General features: G+C 47.5%; 1 pseudogene; it reads right to left on the bottom strand.

Moving 5' to 3' along the window:
- Positions 1-12915: 12915 nt before the first annotated feature.
- LOC136547030 (BTB/POZ domain-containing protein At5g48130-like) lies at positions 12916-15611 on the bottom strand (annotated as a pseudogene).
- Positions 15612-20058: the final 4447 nt, after the last annotated feature.

Here is a 20058-nt window from a genome sequence, read left to right as displayed (position 1 = left end):
CTCGATCTCAATTGGTCATCAGTATATTTAAGTTGTGACTGGACGCGCTGCTTCAAAGTGATCGGACGTAGGACCTCAGCGTCCGGTCGTTTCCAGTAAGCATCCAGAAGCGAAAAATCACGACCGGACGCGTCCGGTCATGCCCGACCGGACTCACCCAGCGTCTGATCACTCAACGTCTCCCCTGTGCGCCACATATGTTATCATACGTCATACTGACCGGATTCAGGCCCTGAGCGTCCGGTCAATTCTCGCACCAGCGTCCGTTCAAGAGACCGAGGGCGGACTTCACTACGCCACTGATCGGACGCAGGAGCCCAGCGTCTGGTCCCTGCGCCACCAGCATCCGATCACTCTGTGAACCCCTGTCTTTTCTATATAAGGCACCGGTGAAGTTTCTAACCCTTGCTCAAATGTGTCAACCACCAAGTGTATCACCTTGTGCACATGTGTTAGCATATTTTCACAAATGTTTCAAGGGTATTAGCACTCCACTAGATCCTAAATGCATATGCAATGAGTTAGAGCATCTAGTGGCACTTTTGATAACCGCATTTCGATACGAGTTTCACCTCTCTTAATAGTACGGCTATCGATCCTAAATGTGATCATACTCGCTAAGTGTCTTGATCACCGAAACAAAATGGCTCTTATAACTTATACCTTTGCCTTAAGCCTTTTGTTTTTCTCTTTCTTCTTTTCAAGTCCAAGCACTTGATCATTATCATGAAATCACCATCATCATGTCATGATTTTCATTTGCTTCACCACTTGGAATAGTGCTACCTATCTCATAATCACTTTAATAAACTAGGTTAGCACTTAGGGTTCATCAATTAACCAAAACCAAACTAGAGCTTTCACTTAGGCCAAATGGCCACAATAGTGGGTCAGCCGGCCCACTAGGGAGGCCGCTTAACTTGTCACAGAGCCCGCTCACCCTCCGCCGCCTTATACTCCTTCCTACGATCTACATCATTGATTTTAAGGCGGTTTTAGGTCGGTTTATCCAACGGTGGTCGAGGGAGTTGACGTGGATCGATGATGTGGCGATTCATTGCCCTCTACTCCACCTTGATTCCTTGCCCCCTACTCCACCTCAATTCTTGCCCCCTACTCCACCTTGGCCTATATATAGCAGCCCCTACCCCCTCCCTGGAGGCCATCCTGAAACCCTAATTCATATTCTCCTCGTCAGGATCAGAGCCAGCTATCAAGAGAAGATTAGTCCTCCATAGGATCTAGTCTTATAAATAGAAATAGTGAGATAGAGAGTGAGGGAAGAGTTTGGAGGAGGCGCCGACCAGTCGGTGCTCTCTCTATGGCTTATACCTTGGCGGATCCAAGTTCTATCTGAGCTTGTCTCTTTCTCTGATAATCAACTTCTGATTCAAGTAAGCTTCTTGTTTATATTATTTACCAGGTTCACAATTTGTTTGAGTGCTTTATTCTTTATCCAGGAAGAGTAAAGTAGTAATTGTAGTGTAAGCGTGGTGCTTAGACTCTGGTTACTTGTGGATGCATTCTGCATTCCGGATCGGTGATAGCTCGTGAGAGTGACTCTTATAGCCTCGTTGAATCATCTGTAGTCCACCTCCCATTTGTAAGGGCAAGTAGGACGCAGTTGGGAAGAAAATCATCCTCTACTGATGTTTTTACCTAGTAATGTCCTTAGTTGAATAGTAGAAGACATAGCTTACCTAAGTTAGAATTAGAGAACCTTAGTTTTTCTCTCTACGCTCCTATTTATCCTAACCTTGTTACTATCCTTAGTTAAGTTAGATCGTAGTTAGTCTCACATGTTTCCCTATGGATACGATATTTAGAATACTTTTGGGTAAAATCTACAGCAGTATCCATGCGCTTGCAGATTTATCTGTGTGCGTTAAAATATACCAACAACCAATTATAAATAAAAAATATTAATATTTATGATATCAAATAAATATCATTAAATTAATTACGAAATATATTTTTATAATAAATTAATTTAAAGCTATAAATATGAATATTATTCACTACAAACTTGGTCAAAGATAAAACACTTTACGTGACACGGAACTCATAGTCACATTCTTTTTGGGATGGAGGTAGTAGATTACCTATCTTACATCTCCAAGAATATATATAGTTGATCTTTTATTATTAATAATGTAGCTCTTTTTCTCCTCCAACAGATTACTTTGATGTATAATAAATACCATTAGAATGAGTATTGAATATACTTTTATAATAAACTTATTTGAAGATACAAATGATGATATTATTTTCTATAATCCTAGTCAAACTTAAAAAAATCAACTCCTCGAAAAACAACATGTGCATTTATACTAGGACGGAGGGGTATATAATACTTCACCTCCAGCCATGGCACATAGGGCTCAGTGCCTCCGTCCCCTTCCTTTCCTCGAGACAAGAGATGGTGTCAGCCTGACCATCTCAGTGGACGGAGCGGACGCCATCGCTGGCATCTTTGTCGGCGATGGCAATGCCACAAGAGATGGAAACGTAGTGGGTGACGGCAACATGGTGCTCATCGGAGTATCCCTGGATATCTCCTGAATGGTGAGGCTGTCCAGCGATGGCCAGCTAGTCGTGAAGGGAGCTCTCCATGGTGCACTACTCAACGTTGTCCGTGTCGGTCGCGGTAGGGTTCTCCCAGGTGCCAATGGCGACGGTGAGGGCATATGTGGCCACATTGTCCATGACGACGGTAATGTATTTGTTACCGGTGAGAGTAGGACCATTATGGTGGATGTGAGGATCTTGGAGAGGTTGACGGCCGGCGGCCTGATTGTGCACGGTGACAGGGAGGCGCTGCATGGCGACCGACGTGGCTGCTGTGCTAGCGTGGGACTGTAAATCCTATTTCGCTGGCCCCTTTGGCCTCTAAATCCAAATGGATTGAGTGGTTCGATTCCACTTTTAGAACAAGACTGAATGAAAGAAAATGCAAGTGAAACGAGACGAGAATCGAAGTGCACTGAACCCACCCACCTAAAACGAATCACAAAAAGTGTTTAGTATGTGCCAATTGGAAACGTCCTACAGTTCCTCGATGCATTTACGGGGAAAATTTGGTTTTAAGATGGTGATTAGGTAGGCTCTCGATTGTTGATGGTGTTGCAATGAATCCACTAGATGGCGAGGTCATTGGACGTCGTGTTGATGCCCCCATGATGTGAATGTTGTCGTTGATGCGAAGCAGGTGCAGAATGACAAGAAAGTGAGTTCGACGAGCTTCATCTTTTCCCATTCATTTTCTATATAAATTCCTTTATGTCTTCTCTTCCTTTTTAGCTCCTATCGAATATCCGTCTGGTCATGAGTTTCTTGTTGGTCTTGGCTGGGGTGCCTTGAGTGCATGTATTGAGCTTTCTCCATCATCAGGATTCAAAATAGTAAGTATAGTATTGAGCTTTCTCCATCATCAGGATTCAAAACAGTAAGTATTGTGCTTCTGGTTTCGTTTGTGTGCAATGGTCCAATCCTCCTAAACAAGAACAACAGTGGTTCCTCTCGAGACCAAAGGTCTTGTGCATTGTTGTTTGTTTTGCTCTTCCTATGTGTGTCTATTCCTAAGATCTATGGTTGCATCTTCGGAGTTCTCTTAGTGATGATTATGATAGTCTTTTAGGGCTACAACTACACATGTCCTAAGGTTACGTTTTTTTTCTTCCTTGTAACTCTAGTTATATTTGTTTAGTTTTTAAGCACTAACGATTCTGCACACATGCTAATTTCTCAATAACTTGATGACATGCTGCCATAACAATCGTGCTCTACTGCCACACTGAGAACAACTCGAGGAGGAGGAGGAGCAGCTGCCTGAGTGGGCAGAGGGCAACCAGCAAACCGGCGGCACTGAGGGTGACCTGCAAGATAGCGACGTGGAAGGCCAACAAGGCGGCATAGAGGGCGAACAAGAAGGTGGCGCAAAGGGCTAGCAAGACAGTGTCCACAAGGAGAACCTCGGCCAGCACCTCTAGGTGCATTGATCCCATGTGTGCAAGCGCCTACGCCGCTACGTGGCCCATCGACTAGTCCTGTCTAACACTAGTGTAGAGTAAGTATGGCCGTAGGTGGATGGGATTGTTTTTTAGACTAACGTGTCATGTCTGTTCTAGTGATTTGGAGTAGTATTAGTAATGTGTTGCAATTCAGGCTTCACTACAGGATTGAAGGCTTGACACCTTATTGCCTGGCTTGCAATGAAGCTATCAAGAAAAAGAAGTCTTCGATAAAGCAAACAGATGAACCCAAGGCCAAATTTGTTAAAAGGAATGTCTAGCATGCAAGACTCAGTTGTCGAACATCAACATGAGAGAGGAGTACAGAGTGAGAAGGAGAGGGTGACAAATGAATCAAGGGCCAAACCCCCTTCCACCTTCCCCCCTCTCCCCTTTTTATAGGGGAGGTGGGATGGGAGGTTTTCATTATTTTTTTCTAGCAGGGCTTGTATTTACAAAAGAGCCTCTAGGACCTACAAATGGACCCTAAATATTATCTCACAAGCCTCTACACTATGTAATTGGGTCATGAACACATTAGTGGGGGTCCCCAACAACTTTAGAGTAAGTAATAAAGAGGAGGTGGGTTTCCTACATTTGAGGGAGAAGGGGTGGATTTTGAGTAGTTACTTAAAGCTTATAAAACTTTTGGATATTGAGGATATGAAGAGTAATTTGTTGGAGCAATAATAATCCCTTATATCGTACTTTTGGTATTGGGGATGAGATAGATAATTTGTTGGAGATGCTTTTAGCTGTCGTCGCGAACCATAGTGAAGCTACATATTGAGGAGTCTATGCGGTTGAGTTAAATGCATCAGCGGCCCTCAAACTTGTAAGGATGTGTCACTTAGATCCACAAAATTTAAAAATACATTTTTGGGTCCCTAAACTTATTAAGTGGTGTACCGCAGCCAAATGCATGTTTCTTGCTCATGCAACATCAACATGGCATGCTTTTTTTATATTTAACCCTTCTTTTTCCCTCTTCTCTCACACTAACCCTAGTCCGTCCAATGCCACGACTGCCCACGGGCTGCAGTCGTCATGAGAGAAGAGAGAAGCAAGGAGAAGAAACGATCTATTCGTGATAGATGAGGAAAGATGAGCGCTTAAACGTAGAAAAATATATCACGCTGGTATGCCACATCAGCAAGAAATGTCCATGTGGCTAGCTTGGACTTGTAGTGCACCACTTAACAAGTTTAGGGACCAGAAATGTATTTTTAAAGTTCATGGACCTAAGTGGCACACCCTTGAAAGTTTCAGGGCCGCTAGTGCATTTAACTTGTTTTGTTTGCCAAACTGCTACAGCAAGCACCAAAAGTTACAATTCCTTCTATTTCTTTATGAAAAATAAAGGATCATATAATCATGATTCAATTAAGTTTCAGTGAAAACATGTGTATAGTATTTCATAATAAAGGTCAAAACCAAAATATTTTCCTTAAATATGGTTGGAAGCGTCCTTTTGGCTCGACTATAAGGACATGACCAGATGAATCAGGAGGATGCTTACCACGCCTCCATTGCACATGTATATAAGTACTTTGTCATGAATTGTCGATGTAACCAAATTTGATGGACAATAATTGCTAGTGTTTAAAAAGTAAGCTAAGAGTCACATGTTGTGTTCAAATGCCCTAGAACTTAGAGACTCAGGGGATTATACTGATTTGGATAGCGAGCCCTATGTTTGGTGGTGATCGGATCATGTTCCTAAGCATCGGTGCTTTATGTTTGTAGTAGAGATTACAAATGGGAAACAAAGTAGAGAATTCAGTGTGTCAAGAGAAGACGGTCCCTGTGAAAGCTCTAGTTTGGTTTTGGTTAATTGATGAAATCCTAAGTGCTAACCTAGTTTATCAAAGTGATTATGAGATAGGTAGCACTACTCCAAGTGATGAAGCAATGGCGAAGATCATGATGATGGTGATGGCATGGTGATGATCAAATGCTTGAACTTGAAAAGAAGAAAAAGAAAAACAAAAGGCTCAAGGCAAAGATATAAATAGTAGGAGCCATTTTTGTTTTGGTGATCAAGACACTTAGCGAGTGTGATCACATTTAGGTTAGATAGCTGTACTATTAAGAAGGGTGAAACTCGTATTGAAATGCGGTTACCAAAGTGCCACTAGATGCTCTAACTCATTGCATATGCATTTAGGATCTAGTGGAGTGCTAACACCCTTGAAAATGCTTGTGAAAATATGCTAACACATGTGTACAAGATGATACACTTGGTGGTTGGCACATTTGAGCAAGGGTTAGAAATTCCACCGGTGGAGTGTCCGCCCATAGAGTGTGGATAGTCCGATGGTGCCACCGGCGCCCTATACAGAAAAGACAGGGGTTCACAGAGTGACTGGACACTGTGGTGCAGTGACTGGAAGCTGTGTTCAGAGTTCGGTCAGTGACAGCAGTAAGCACACGATCTCGGTCTTGTGACCGGATGCTGGCATGTAAATTGACCGGATGCTGGTAGGGTGCGTCCGGTCAGTGCTGACGTACGCTGGCATGAGGCGCACAGAGGAAACGTGGAGTGACCAGACGCCAGGTGAGTCCGGTAGAGCATGACCGGACGCGTCCGGTTGTAAAATTTCACGTTTGGAACCTTACTAGAAATGACCGGACGCTGGGGTCCTGCGTCCGGTCACTTTCTAACTGACGCGTCCGGTCATCACTTGACCGTTGAGATCGGGCGATCGGCGTTTGAAGCCGATGACACGTGGCAAGCATCGGGCGACCGGACGCTAGGGTCCTACGTCCGGTCGAACTAACCAGAGCGTCCGGTCACCCCGAGTTGTACCCAGTGAAGGGGTACAACGGCTCTATTTCATGGGGGCTTCTATTTAAGCCCCATAGCCGGCTCAAGCACACTCTTGGCCATTTGCATTGACATAGCAACCATGTGAGCTTAGCCAAAGCCCTCCCACTCATCTCCATCATTATTTCATTATCATTGTGAGATTGGGAGAGAATCCAAGTGCATTGCTTGAGTGATTGCATCTAGTGACACTTGGCATTCGTGTTTCGCTGCAGGATTCACTTGTTACTCTTGGTGGTTGCCGCCACCTAGATGGCTTAGAGCAGCAAGGATCGTTGAGCGGAGGTTGATGATTGTCTCCGGCTCCGATCGTGGTGATTGTGAGGGGTCTTGTGCCTTCCCCGGCGTAGAGCCGAAATGTAACTCTAGTGGATTGCTCGTGTCATTGAGTTACCTCACTTGTGGGTAGGTTCTTGCGGTGTCTAATTATGTGGACAAGATTCGTGCAACACCTCTTAGCCGCCGAACCACTAAGTGTTGGTCGACACAACGGGACTAGCGTGCCGGCAAGCACGTGAACCTCGGGGGAAAAATCGGTTATCTCTTGCCCTTTGGTATTCTCCCGGTGATTGATTTAGTATTCATCTTGTAATTGGTTCACTCCTCTACACGGCGGTATAATCACCCTACTCACTCATTTATATTCTTGCAAACTAGTTGTGGCAAGCTCTTTAGTGTAATTAGAATTGAGAGCTTGCTTTATTATTTTAAGTTCATCTAGTGGAGCTCTTTAGAGTAGCAAGTTTCAGAGCTCTTAGTGAGTAGTAACATTGCAAGTTGTGTGCCTAGTAATCATTGTAACTAGAATTGTTAGATAGGTGGCTTGCAACCCTTGTAGAGCTAGAGCAAGTTTGCATTTCGCTATTTGTCATACTAATCAAATTGCTCTAGTTGATTTGTAGATTTTTAAATAGGCTATTCACCCCCCCTCTAGCCATATTAGGACCTTTCACCCTGCCATACCTTTAATAGCTTGGAGGTAGGGGTACAAACTCATAGGTCCCCTCATGGAAAGTCATAGAGCCAAAGATGACCCTCCACACCACTATCACATGGAGTCATATAGCCATGCCCTTTGAGATCCTGATGATGCCAGGATGGAGGTGTCACGGTTGCCCCTTACGTCAGGTTGGTAGAACAGAGGTGCCATAGTATCACTACAACGATGTGTAGTGGCCACCGTGGCCGCCCACTACGCACGGTATAGCTACAAACCTATAGTGCAGTTCATGGCGAGTCATGTGCACGTATCATCTTGTATGATGGTTGACCAATGGGCCCAAGCCTTGGGAAGCTATGCCAAAGCTTTATCCACCTTGACTAACAATTTGGAGCCGCCTTTGGGGCAGCAAAGAGTCAAGTCATGGAGGTCGAATGCATTGATTGAACACTCCAGTGTAGGCAAGAGAGTCCTCCCAAAGGTTCGATGCGGGCCTCCTAACCTCAGGACAATCGAGTCAATGGGGGCGCAAGCACACCCACCGAGCATAGTCCCAAAGCCCGTGCATGACTGATCTGAGTCGGGCAAAAGCTTAGTGATCCTTAGCAGTTATGCGTAATTGATGAGGGTACCCGTGGTACAAGCACACGTCAATAATCTTTACTACACTTGTAATAAAATAAAAGGTAGAGGGAAAAGTGGAACTTAATCTTTGGCATGGAGAAAATCGGATTCTAGATGAAAATGATAAGAAAATCCCACCTAAACGACTAGGTTCATCATCGATTATTTGGGCCGCAGTGGTGAAAGAAATGGCATTTCAATAATACCTTGTGTTTTCTGTACCATGAGCCAAAGCTTATGTTTCTTCCACCATGATGATTTTTCCTTTTGCTGACCGTTATTTTCAATGCTCGACTGCTCCCCTCTCCACGCTCCCCCCCTCCACTCAATATCAAAGGTAGTGGTAGTAGTGGATCGATAAAGGAGGCATAGGAAGAGGTTCTAGTGGCGAGGACAATGGGGGATGCGATGCTATTGTCGGAGCCTCAAAGAGTCAAGTATATCCATGGCAGATACATTAGAAGAAGCATTATCTAGAGTAATAGAGAAAACCTTGTCAAGCATAACATATTCCTCAACTACAATAGCAATACGTTTAGCAATATTGATGCTAGAACGAGAAACTTCAGTAAGCCCGAGGCATATTATTATCTTTTGTATTTCCTAATTAATAATAATAACATAATCAACCACACTAATGTAGTCCTCCTTAGCATTGCCAGACCAAAAATCATAAGCTAAACCAACGGAAGAAACACCATGCAACAAACACTCCTTAAGCTTATCATAATGTTCTGAGAATAACTTAGCCAAGTCTCTAGTTGTGGTTTGCCTACAAACTTTAGAAAAAACAAGGATTATGTGGATGTTGGATGTACTTCTCAATTGCATTTGTCTAACCTATTTCTAAAGGATGGTCAAGCTTAGCAATCAAGCAACACAACTCAAAATGAGCAACATCGGGTGTGTCATCCCAATCACAAACAACATCGGTAGGATTGATGAATGCAAGCATACTAGACTTTGGCAGCTTGGTCAAGACTTTTATCTATATGCCTTTTGATGCCTAAGAAAATGCCCAATACCAATATAAGAATGAACAAAGAGCTCATGCTTACAGATTTTGCATTTAGCAGAAGATCAAACTCTTTTACCTTTGATAAACTTAAAGACCTGGGTGGGGAATGAACAAGGGTTGGAGTGGGGGAGAGGGGGTATATCTCCTCGGTCGCTGGGCTGACATCAGGCCTGCCATTAGTTGGCAGTCCGGGCTACGCCATCCAATGTGCATGGGGAGCAGCCCAAGCACCGCACTACCTGTCGGGCCAAGCACACCTGACACCATGCCATGTTGCCAGACCAAAAAGGTGAGCTTTGGGGCGAGCTATCATGGCAAGGACTTTCTGTACACCTGTACCAAAGACAGACCTGACCAAAGACAAGCATAGAAAGAAGCTCAGGGAGGAGCCAAGAAGAAGATGCCCTAGGCGAAAGTGCCCTCTCCTCCGTTGCCAATGCCATCCTAGCTGCTACAGGAGCCTCCAGTGGCGGTGCGATGCGAGGAGATGAGAGGTGGCACCACTGCGTATCAAGTCCGCCCACGTCAGCCCATGATAGTGGCCACATGGGCCTACAATCATGATTTGTGAGTAATAGAGAACTTGCCTTAATGATGCCGCTGTATGAATGGTTCTTATAGGCTAATTCACTTGCAACTTCGTCTCTCTCTTTCCCAGTTTGGCAGTAAATGCTTACTCTAATCTTTTCACGTTTCAAGCAACACTCCTGGCAAAACGCCAGACCTCAATTTCAATGAGCTAAAGATACCTTTCAAGACACTATACTTTTGTCTAGCTCAATATTCAATGCAAAATATGTTTAGGAGGTGCTTGCTGAAGGAAAGCACAAATTCTTGGTCCGGTCCTTGTTCAAGCAAACATTCTAACTGTTGATAAATTGCCAGGTTAAATTTGTCCTACAACCCTTTGTGTGTCTTATGTGATCAGGGGCATAAAACAGCGACATATCTTTGCCTCTATCCATTTGCTGCAAGGAGGTTTGGACTCTCATGAGTTCATGGGTAGGATGTACACTTCTCGCGCCGGCTAGTAACGATCTTACTGTAGAGGAATGGCGTGCCTCAGTGCTGCAAGGAATGTACTTCAACTTAACAAAGAACTATCGTGGACTTCCTCATGTATACAAAGATGGAACATCTGGAAGGAGCAAAATCGGAGAATCTTTGATGGAACGACGCTTTTGCGTATCAAGTGTTTGGCTTGATCAAGGAAATTAGGAGAAGGTGGATCTGAGGAGGCGTGCGTGTGGACATCCTTGGGTAGATTAGTTGGCTCCATTACTGAGAATGTGTATCAAGGTTTATCTATTATGTAAAGTTTTTTTTTGTAAAACTATGCTTGCTTCTTCTCCTTAAATAATATGGCAGCGCTCTTGTTGTTTCTCCTACAACTAAAAAGAACAAAGTGTGGATATTTTTTTGTGCGACATTTATTTTGGTTCATCCGTCTGCCCATGCTTACGATCCCACGACATCTTAATTACTGATTGATCGTGTCATTCTCCTTGATTGAATATTGTCTGTTATGTGATAGAGGAATCACGACAAAATAGAAGTAGAAAATTATTGTGCTATCCATATACACATTGCATGTTTGCATGCACCAGCATACATGGCAACGAGCAAAAGAAAAGAGAATTAACACAAAAGGAAAGAGAATTAAGACAAAAGGAACCTCTTTGTATTTCTGAGAACCTTGTCAAATATGCCTACATTTAATTACTTCCCCTCTTTGTATTTGCAAAAGGGACAGCTTTTTCCTCCTTTCATTTGGTTTCACGCTCACGTGTTCCATCGCCCTCGCTGGTTGTTTCTTGCGTGAACCATAGTTGATGTCATCTGTCTTCCATGGCTCAGCCTCCCAATCCCAAGAGAAGGTCCCTACCTCTTCCTGATTGGAGATCCGGCCAGCCAGAGGATCTCCTCGAGTCCATTGGCCAGCGTCTCGCGTCAGGCCACGACACAGCGTCCTTTCGATCCGCTTGCTCCCCATGGCGCGCCGTCGTCCCGTTCGTGACCTTCGGGCCGCTCTTGCTGCTCCTGTTTGACCCTGACTCGGACTGCGTTGGCTTCTACTGCGTCCCGAAGAAGAAGGTCTTGTCCAAGACGCTGCCCGACATGCGCGACAAGGTGGCGTGTGGCTCCTCGTGTGGGTGGCTGGCGTTCATGGATGAGGCGGCGTTCGTGACGCTCCTGAATCCATTCACCGGTGCTCGTGCCCCCCGCGTTGAGCTCCCGCCAGCAGGCGAACACATCGTGGCGGCATCCTCATCGGAACGCGTGTCTAGGGTCCACGGCCGGTGGGTCCTCCATCCCACCAACGACTATGGAGACGCGGATGCCGCAGGCAGAGCCATCAAGCTAGAAGACATGAGGGACGTGTTCTTCCATGAGATCGTGCTCTCGACGCCGCCTGACGCCGTCGGCCGTGAGTGCGTGGCCATGGCCATGCTTGGGTGCTCTACGGAGGTCGCGTTCTGCCGGGTTGGAGTCGACAGCGCATGGACGCTGCTCGACACCAAACTGGAGTTCTCCATGGAGTCCATCGTCCACTGCCAAGACAAGTTCTTGGCGATCGACTGCACTGGAGAAATCTCTGTCTACAGCAGCAACGCCGCCGGCGCTACTCCAACCGCGACGCTGCTGCCATCGCTGTCGCCACCTACGAGGCTCTACCACCGCAGCTACCTAGAATCAAACGGTGAGCTACACATTGTGGGTGCCATGGTGAGCACGTTCTACGAGACACAGAGCTTCACCTACAGCAGTGCGATCTACGAGTGCAACCTCCACGACCGTACGCCGGAGTGCTCCAGGGTGAGGGACATCGATGATAAGACACTGTTCGTGTTTAAACATTTCAATGAAAGCTTCAGTGGAATAAGTGTATCCAAGTACAAGGAGAACAAAATCTATATGTCTGAACCATTGTATGGGGATCTATACGACTTGGTCCATCGATTAGAGATCGTTGATATTGCTACCGGCGCATCCGAAGTGAAGCCCGTCCAGAAAAAGATGCAGGGATCCGAGGCTAGGGTTCCGAGGCTCTATGTTGGATTCGACCCAATCTCTGGAAGCTCTAGAGTTTGTGAGCCTGTGACGCCGCGCACTCCGTGACTGTGTTAAATTCATAAACTTTACTTTTTAGATTAAATGTCACTTTAACGTTGATATTTAATTTAATAGTATTGTTATCTTATCATGCGATCCGTGTGTTTTTAGTATAAATTGTTAGTTATCCCGTAGCAACGCATGGGCATTTACCTAGTGTATAGTTTAAAAAATACTTTCGCAAGAGCATGATTGCATGAGAAACACCATTTTCCGACCAAGATGCAACGCTTGAGCTACTTTTCAGTCATAGAACGGTACTTTTCTCTTACAACATTTTAGCATAAACATCAACATAAGCTAAATTTCGGCATAAGCGAACAGGGTGAAGACCTGAAATTTTCACCTAGCATAAACAATTCAGAAGTTCAGAGTTGGTAACCAAACAAAGTCATTTGTCCTTTTTTTTACTAAACAAAGTACTTAGCTTTCGAGCGTTTCTATTGAAGTACTGAATGTCCACCTGACAATAACTACCTCTTCAGATCTTTGACATTGCTAGCAATATTTACACACAAAACCACTGCTTACATACATGCTTCCCAAATCTACCGTAACATCTGCACGTTCTATTCCACAAGTAAATGATTCCATTTTCTCCTCACCTCACGTGTGCTTATACTTCTACTGTTCTACGTGCAATTTGGCTGCTCTGTTGCTGCGCTGCACTTGCTCTGCTTCCCCCTCGACAACCCCTCCCGAACACGGCTAGCCTCGCGAAGACGCGCAGGATCCTGCTCGCGCACCGGCGCTGCGAGCCCCAGCGCATGGAGCCGATGCAGCTGCCGGAGACCGTGGTTCGGCGTTTGATGATCGCCGGAGTGCCCGCGTCCGCAGCGACCCTGAAGCTCGGCTCCTTGCCCTCCCTCTCCCTGCGAGCCGAGGCCGAGCCCTTGAGAGTGTTGTGCCGCTGCAGGGTCTGCTTCAGCGAGATGATCTCCTGCTCCAGCGCCTGGATCCTGAAGCTGGCCGTCTCGTAGTCCGACGCGTCGTCGCGGGCGCGGAGCTTCGCGTCGCGCGGGCCGCGGTGGCTATCGTACGGGCTGCTGCTGCTGAGGGGCTGACTGGTGGGGATGGCGGGGCACCCGGGGCTCGGCGTGTACCCGCCGCCAGCGCCAGGGACGAGCTCCCCGGAGTGCATGCACCGGAACGAGTCGGAGCACTCCGTGAAGGCGCGGTGCGTGTGCAGCTGCTGCACGAACAGCGCCTGCACGATTAGCCGGAGCGGCATCCGCTCGTTCTGCACGGCCTGGATGCACGCCTCGTGAGACAGCTTCCGGCAATCCAGGTGGCCGCACAGCGTCGCCTTCTCCTCCCCGGACAAGCCCCGATGCTCCTACAGCATGACAAAATTGGCACCCTCTTCTTTGTCAGCAAAAAATTCAAACACGTCACAGTCGTGGGCATGATCGATCGAGCATTGAACTCCTGTCTTACCACTAAATATGTGTTGATTGCTTCGTACAAGTGGTTGTGCGTCTTCCGATCGCCGGCCGGAATGACTCCGATCAGCTCAGCTAGCCTTTCCGGCCGGAGCTTCGGATCGCCAGCGAACTGCACGAGGTACCGATCCCACAGCTCGGAGACGGCCGCCGCGCCTTTCCTTTGCACGGAGGCGGCATGGTTTGACACGATGCTCTCCATCGCCCTCACCTCCCTGCTATCAGCGATGGACCGGTCGGTTTCTTCCTCCGGCAGCGGCAGGTCGTCCACGCGAGCGAATTGCAGATTCGATGCGACTTGTTCTCGCAGTTTTGTCCGGCTTTCGTCGCTCAGCTCCAGGGTTAGCGATCGCGACAGCAGAGCGAAGTAGAACGCCACAGGAATGGCGCCACCCGCAGCCACTGCCGCCGACTCGGCCGGGAGCAGCCCGATGACGCCCTCTAGGATCGCAGCGGCCCTCCTGTTGGCGTCGGTCTCGCCGTCGACGGCCTCGTCCGTGGTGGCCCAGAACTTGTGCGTCTTCTTGGAGAGCACCCACTTGTTGGCGTAGAAGAGCACGACGGGGCTGACGTACTTCTCCTTCATGCCCTGCCGCCGCAGCGCCTGCACGATCCGCTTGAAGAAGTCGAACGGGAGCGCGACCAGGTCCTTGATCCAGAGGTCGCGCGCGGCGAGCTCCTTGACGAGCTCGGCGTCCCACCGGCGTCCGACCAGCGCGCGCGTCGCGGTGCCGGCGCCGGGCTGCAGGTCCCGCCGCTGCTCCTCCGGGTCGAGGATCTCCATGCACGCCATGAACGCCAGCGACTCGACGCAGCGGCTGACGATGAGGAGCTCCTCGGCGACCGGGAGGAGGGGCTGGCACCGCTGCAGGACGATGAGCGCGTCGTCCCAGCTCTGCAGCACCACCTGGTTGATGTACAGGTCGCAGCGCGCGCCGAGGCCGGCCACGCCCAGGAACTCCGCCGCGCACCGCACCGCCGCGACGTTGAAGGGGTCCAGCGCCACGGCGTCGCCGTAGCAGAAGAGCACGATCGCCTCGAACGCCTCGCAGACCCCCGGGAAGCTGGCCGGCAGCTCGACGTCGTCGTTGCCGGACTGGAGCGACGCCGACGCCTCGCTGAAATACTTGCACTTGGACACTAGAGGATCCTGCCATCGGTGTCACAAACTTGCTAATCTGCCCCTCGATCGAAACAAGATGACAAATTTCCAGCAAAGCTCGCTCTTACCTTGTGCAGGTCGAAGCTTCTGTCACCGAGGCGCACGCGGACCGTCGCTGGAGACCCGGTCTCCTTGGACCTGCATCGTCAACAGAGCTGTGATGAGTCTGCCATGGGCACGGGTGAAGCTCTCGAGCTCAAGCAGCCATACCATGCCACGACTCTCCTCTGCAACAATAAGGCGGTGCTGGGGCTGGAGTAGGGGCTAAACACGGCCACCTCCGACTTGGCAGCCGGAGACAGCTCCACCTCCGTCTCCAAATCCACCCCCATCACCAGCTTCATCGCGACGAGCACCGGCAGCAGGTCTCCCCGGCAAACTCCAAGCCTCCCTTCCGGCGGTTAGGTAGCAGCACCGTACCGTAGCAGCCAGCAGCGCTGGCCGAGAATATTATACAGCAGCGCGTGGAGTGTGGGAGGAAGTAACATAGGGAGGCGTGCAAAAGGGTACAATGGCTGAGGGCGCACGAATGGGAGTTGAACCCCAGTTTTCAGGCTGGAAATCGGATCGCCCCCTCGTGAGGCACCGCCGGGGCTGTGCGACTGCGAGGAGGTGGCTGGGCTGGCAGCGGCGTTTCCCGTGCTCGCTGCGACGGGGGCAGGCTTGTAAGGATCCGAGGGGGTCAACACTAGTTTAACAGCGCGACGGAGCTGGATGCCTTCCATCCAACTCAAATGGTTCACCAACTTGCGCTGTGACGTGTTTGTCTTGGAAATAAAAAACTGTCGATCTGCTCCCTGATTTTGATGCTCGGCTCGGCGCGGCGGGCTGCTTTTGCACTGTACAATGCTGAATTATCCATACCCAGGTGCTCAATATTCTCAACCAGACACATATATGCTCTTCCGGTCGTACCAGAAAAGCTTTGTGAAGCGTGGACAAGACGGTCGTCGCAGCGCCAGCCAGTATAGATCATATATTCTCCTACGACGAATAGATGCCACGAAAGTCCAACAAGCTGAAGAAGCGATGGAGGGAGTTGCAGTTGCTTGGAGGGAACAACCAGCTAATAAGCCTCGTCGTCACTTTAAAAACTGCCCCAGGACTGGGCACCCGGCTATTCCAATCACCTGACGAACTCCCTCGTAGAAACTCCAGGACGACGGAGCCGTACCAGCCCCGGCCGGTGGCATAATCCTGACAGCTCCGCTTTCCATACGCCTTTTTAATAAAAGGGCGAGCGTGCGGATTGACGAGCGGAGCCACGAATAGCGCAGCGAAGATCGACCGCGTCCCTGTCATCGGATCCGTTCAACGTGTGCTGCTGCCTGTTGCATCGTGCGTTCCTTCACCAGGCGCGCACGGCAGTAACTCTCTCGGCCGGCCGGAGCCGGACGTGGAACTGGAGTGAAATCGTCCTGTATAAGCTCGAGCTCCGTGACATGACAGCATGACCGGCTGGTTGACTGACACCTTGCCTCTCAACGGAGTGGAATGCATCAGCGATCTGGCCGGGGATGGCCCGGGAGCAGCCTCTGGAGGAGGGCGTTGGTTTTCGGCGTTGCATGGTCAGCGCGGCGCTTCAGGGCACGACGATCGCCATGGGTAAAGGAGAATGTCGGTAATAAACAACTGGGTTGACGTGCATCGGACGCCGCCGGAACGGAGAGTGAGAGGGTTGGGGAATTTGAGGTCGTCGTCGACGTCGTCCATGGTATAATACTGTTCCGCCGTGGAAACCCGGGTGGGCATCGATCGGGAAGCCGCCAAACTCCCGTGCGCCTGCCTGCTCCTCCCTGATTGACCGATCGATTTGCAGCGCGTGGAGTGTGGGTGAGACGGTGAGGGAGGGTGACCACCCGCCGCCCGCTCGTGTCGAGACTTCTCGAGGTCTCGTGGCGCTCGTGGGCCATGGCAATGGCGTATTGAGATCGGCGGGGAAACTTTTAAGCCGGCTTTGGTTTTTGTTTCGTTTCGGTGGAAAACGACTGACCGGCGACGAGACGCCGGGTCGCAAGACGGCTGCGACGCCCGTGATTGTGATTCACATCTCAGTGCTTTCGGGTCTACTATATACAAAAGCCATCGCGTATTGCGTTCAAAAAGAAGGGCGTCGCGTTCCAACTTCCTAAGACAGAAAAGGCTACCGACTATAGAATGAATTTACCATGAAACTTTGATAACTTGTGTCAGTGTATTTTACCGTCAGATATTTAGTTCCCGTTTGGTGCGAAGAACAATCACAGTAGAGACACACGATTTATACTGCCCCCCCCCCCCCCCCCCCCCCGAGTAGAGATACGTGATTTATACCGGTTCAGGCCCTCGAGAAGCGAGTAAAAGCCTTACGTCCGGTTGCTACTTGTTTGTACTTTGTATTCGGCAAGATCATAGGTACAATGTGGCTATGCCTATGAAAGATGGGATATTGGATAGATTACAATAGGAGTATTGCCAGCTATTTATATCCGGGATCAACTTGCCCTACAAACTAAGAAATCGTGCCTTAGTGGAGTCTTGGCGCCCTCGAATAGGGTAGTCATAAGCCTTTGGGTCTTCTTCGATCTGGAGTTGGGAGTCGCCAATTCCAGTAGTCGGGATACCCGGGGTATGGCATCAACACCTTGATTTCTTTTTTCGATAATGATTAGATTCGAGCGTTTGTCCGTCCGGACGTTGCATGCCCCACTCCGCCTCGCTCTGCCGCCTTCCCCTGCCACGTGCCCCATCCTGCGCAGCCGTTGCGTGCCCCACCCGCGCCTCTCGCTCCTCATTCCCGCCTGTCGTGCGCCGCTCGCTCTCGCGCCGTCGTGCGCACCACCCGCCTCTGCTCTCCCATTCTTGCTCTCCCCACCTCTCGGTCTCTCTCTCGCGTTCGCTGGCAACAGAGCACCTCTCCGCCCTCTTCCCCAACCCCTAGTCCCATCAAGATGCCTCGCCGCCGTGGGCCACCGCCGTTGCCCCTACCGATGGCCGTAGGGCGCACATGCCGATGTGCCTCAGGTCGTCTTCGATCGAGCCAAGAGCACCCACAAGCGTGGGCGGTGTTGGTGGAGCTCGCTCACTGTAGGCTCCCACCCTGATGACCGGAATCGACCGGACCCGGCCTCACCTCCCTTATCTTGCAAATGCATGTTTTCAAGTGTTTCAGATATTTCGAAGCTATGTTAAAAGTGTTTTATATGGATGTTGCAAATGTAGATCAGGATGTTGCAAGTGTTTCAGATGTATGTTGTAAGTGTATGTTCCAAATATTTAAGTTGTTTCAGACGTATGTTGCAGCAAGTGCTTCATGTTGCAAGCTGTTGTGTTGCAGCATGGATTGTGTTTGGTTCAACTTTAAAAAAAAGCTTGTGCTATAAAAAAAACAGAACGTCTACCAAATGTATGGCATATGAAGTTGCTGAAATTGCTTTCACATAGTACATTTTATGAGCGCCATGGACCATATTTTTGGTTTTCGCATTTTTGTTTTCCAAATAGCTAGAAATAGAGTGATGTATCCCATCCGATTCAAGACATTAGAGAAAGAGGGCAGATTTCATAGTTGCTCTAACTAAATACTCTTATCTTATAATTTTTTTCACACCATATAGTTCACAGTAGCTTTTTTCATAACTTACAGTGAACCAAACAGACCCTTCGACCTAAGAGCGAGGACAAGCACTCGTGACGACGACCACCAAGGAGGCATTCATCCATATATCTATATTCTGAGTCAATGTTTTTATCGATTCATGTAAACTCTCTGTTCAACATTTTTGAAGCTGATTTGGAAATCTGTAAAAATCAAGCTTAAGTTTTGTGGAACAAAATTAAAACGTTTCGGTCAAATCATGTAGGAACTTATTTTTTTATAAGATGAAAGTTTGTCCGATCTAGCTGTATACATACGTTGGAAGATTTAAATGGAAAAAATTAAATTTAATAAAAATTAAAAATGGGAACAAGGAAGGATCACTCCGCTGGTCACGCGAGATAGTAGTTAGCGGTTCGCGTGAATCATTTATTCCGTACCTCAACTCCTAATATAACCGCGTTAGATCATGCATGATTAATTTTACCAATGTCGTGCTAGGTCCTTCTATATTAGTTTTCTTGTGATTCCACATGAGGCTACTCTGATGCTTTTCTTTCTGTTTTGTGATGACTCCACTGCACCTTTTTCTTTTGTTCACCATGTTTAATTTTTCAAATACATATTATTATTATTATTATTATTATTATCATTATTATTATCATCATCATCATCATCATCATCATCATTATTATTATTATTATTATTATTATTATTATTATTATTATTATTATTATTATTATTATTATTATTATTATTATTATTATTATTATTATTATTATTATTATTATTATTATTATTATTATTATTATTATTATTATTATTATTATTATTATTATTATTATTATTATTATTATTATTATTATTATTCAATACAATGTATTTGTCATGCATCTAACTCGACTTAGACCCTGTTTCAATCCATTAGCTGGTGATAGTTAGCTACTTCCTCCATTCCTAATTATAAGACATTTTCACTTGTCTAGATACATGATTTTTGATATGTACTTAGATATACACTATGTCTAGATACATAGTAAAATCAATCTATATAAAACAGTCAAAGCGTCTTATAATTTGCAGCATAAGGAGTAGCTAATAGCTCATAGCTAATATAGCTAGCTAACTAGCTACAATTAGTTGGTTTGGCCCAATTGATGAGATAGTTATTAGTTGGTTTTTCACCTAACAATTAGCTAAACTATTAGTTCGATCGTTTGGATCAAAGGAGCTAATTATTATGAGGTAGATATGCCGCGACCCGTCGCGCAATAGCACAGCGCCTGACCCATCCACCGCGTCTTCTTTCTCGCCTCTCGTCTACCTCGTGCCCTTCCTCCCCCA

Source organism: Miscanthus floridulus, chromosome 3 (assembly GCF_019320115.1).
Source record: "Miscanthus floridulus cultivar M001 chromosome 3, ASM1932011v1, whole genome shotgun sequence".
Classification (NCBI taxonomy): domain Eukaryota; kingdom Viridiplantae; phylum Streptophyta; class Magnoliopsida; order Poales; family Poaceae; genus Miscanthus; species Miscanthus floridulus.
The sequence above is the reverse complement of the archived record's forward strand: the minus strand, read 5'-3'. Positions and strand labels throughout refer to the sequence as shown.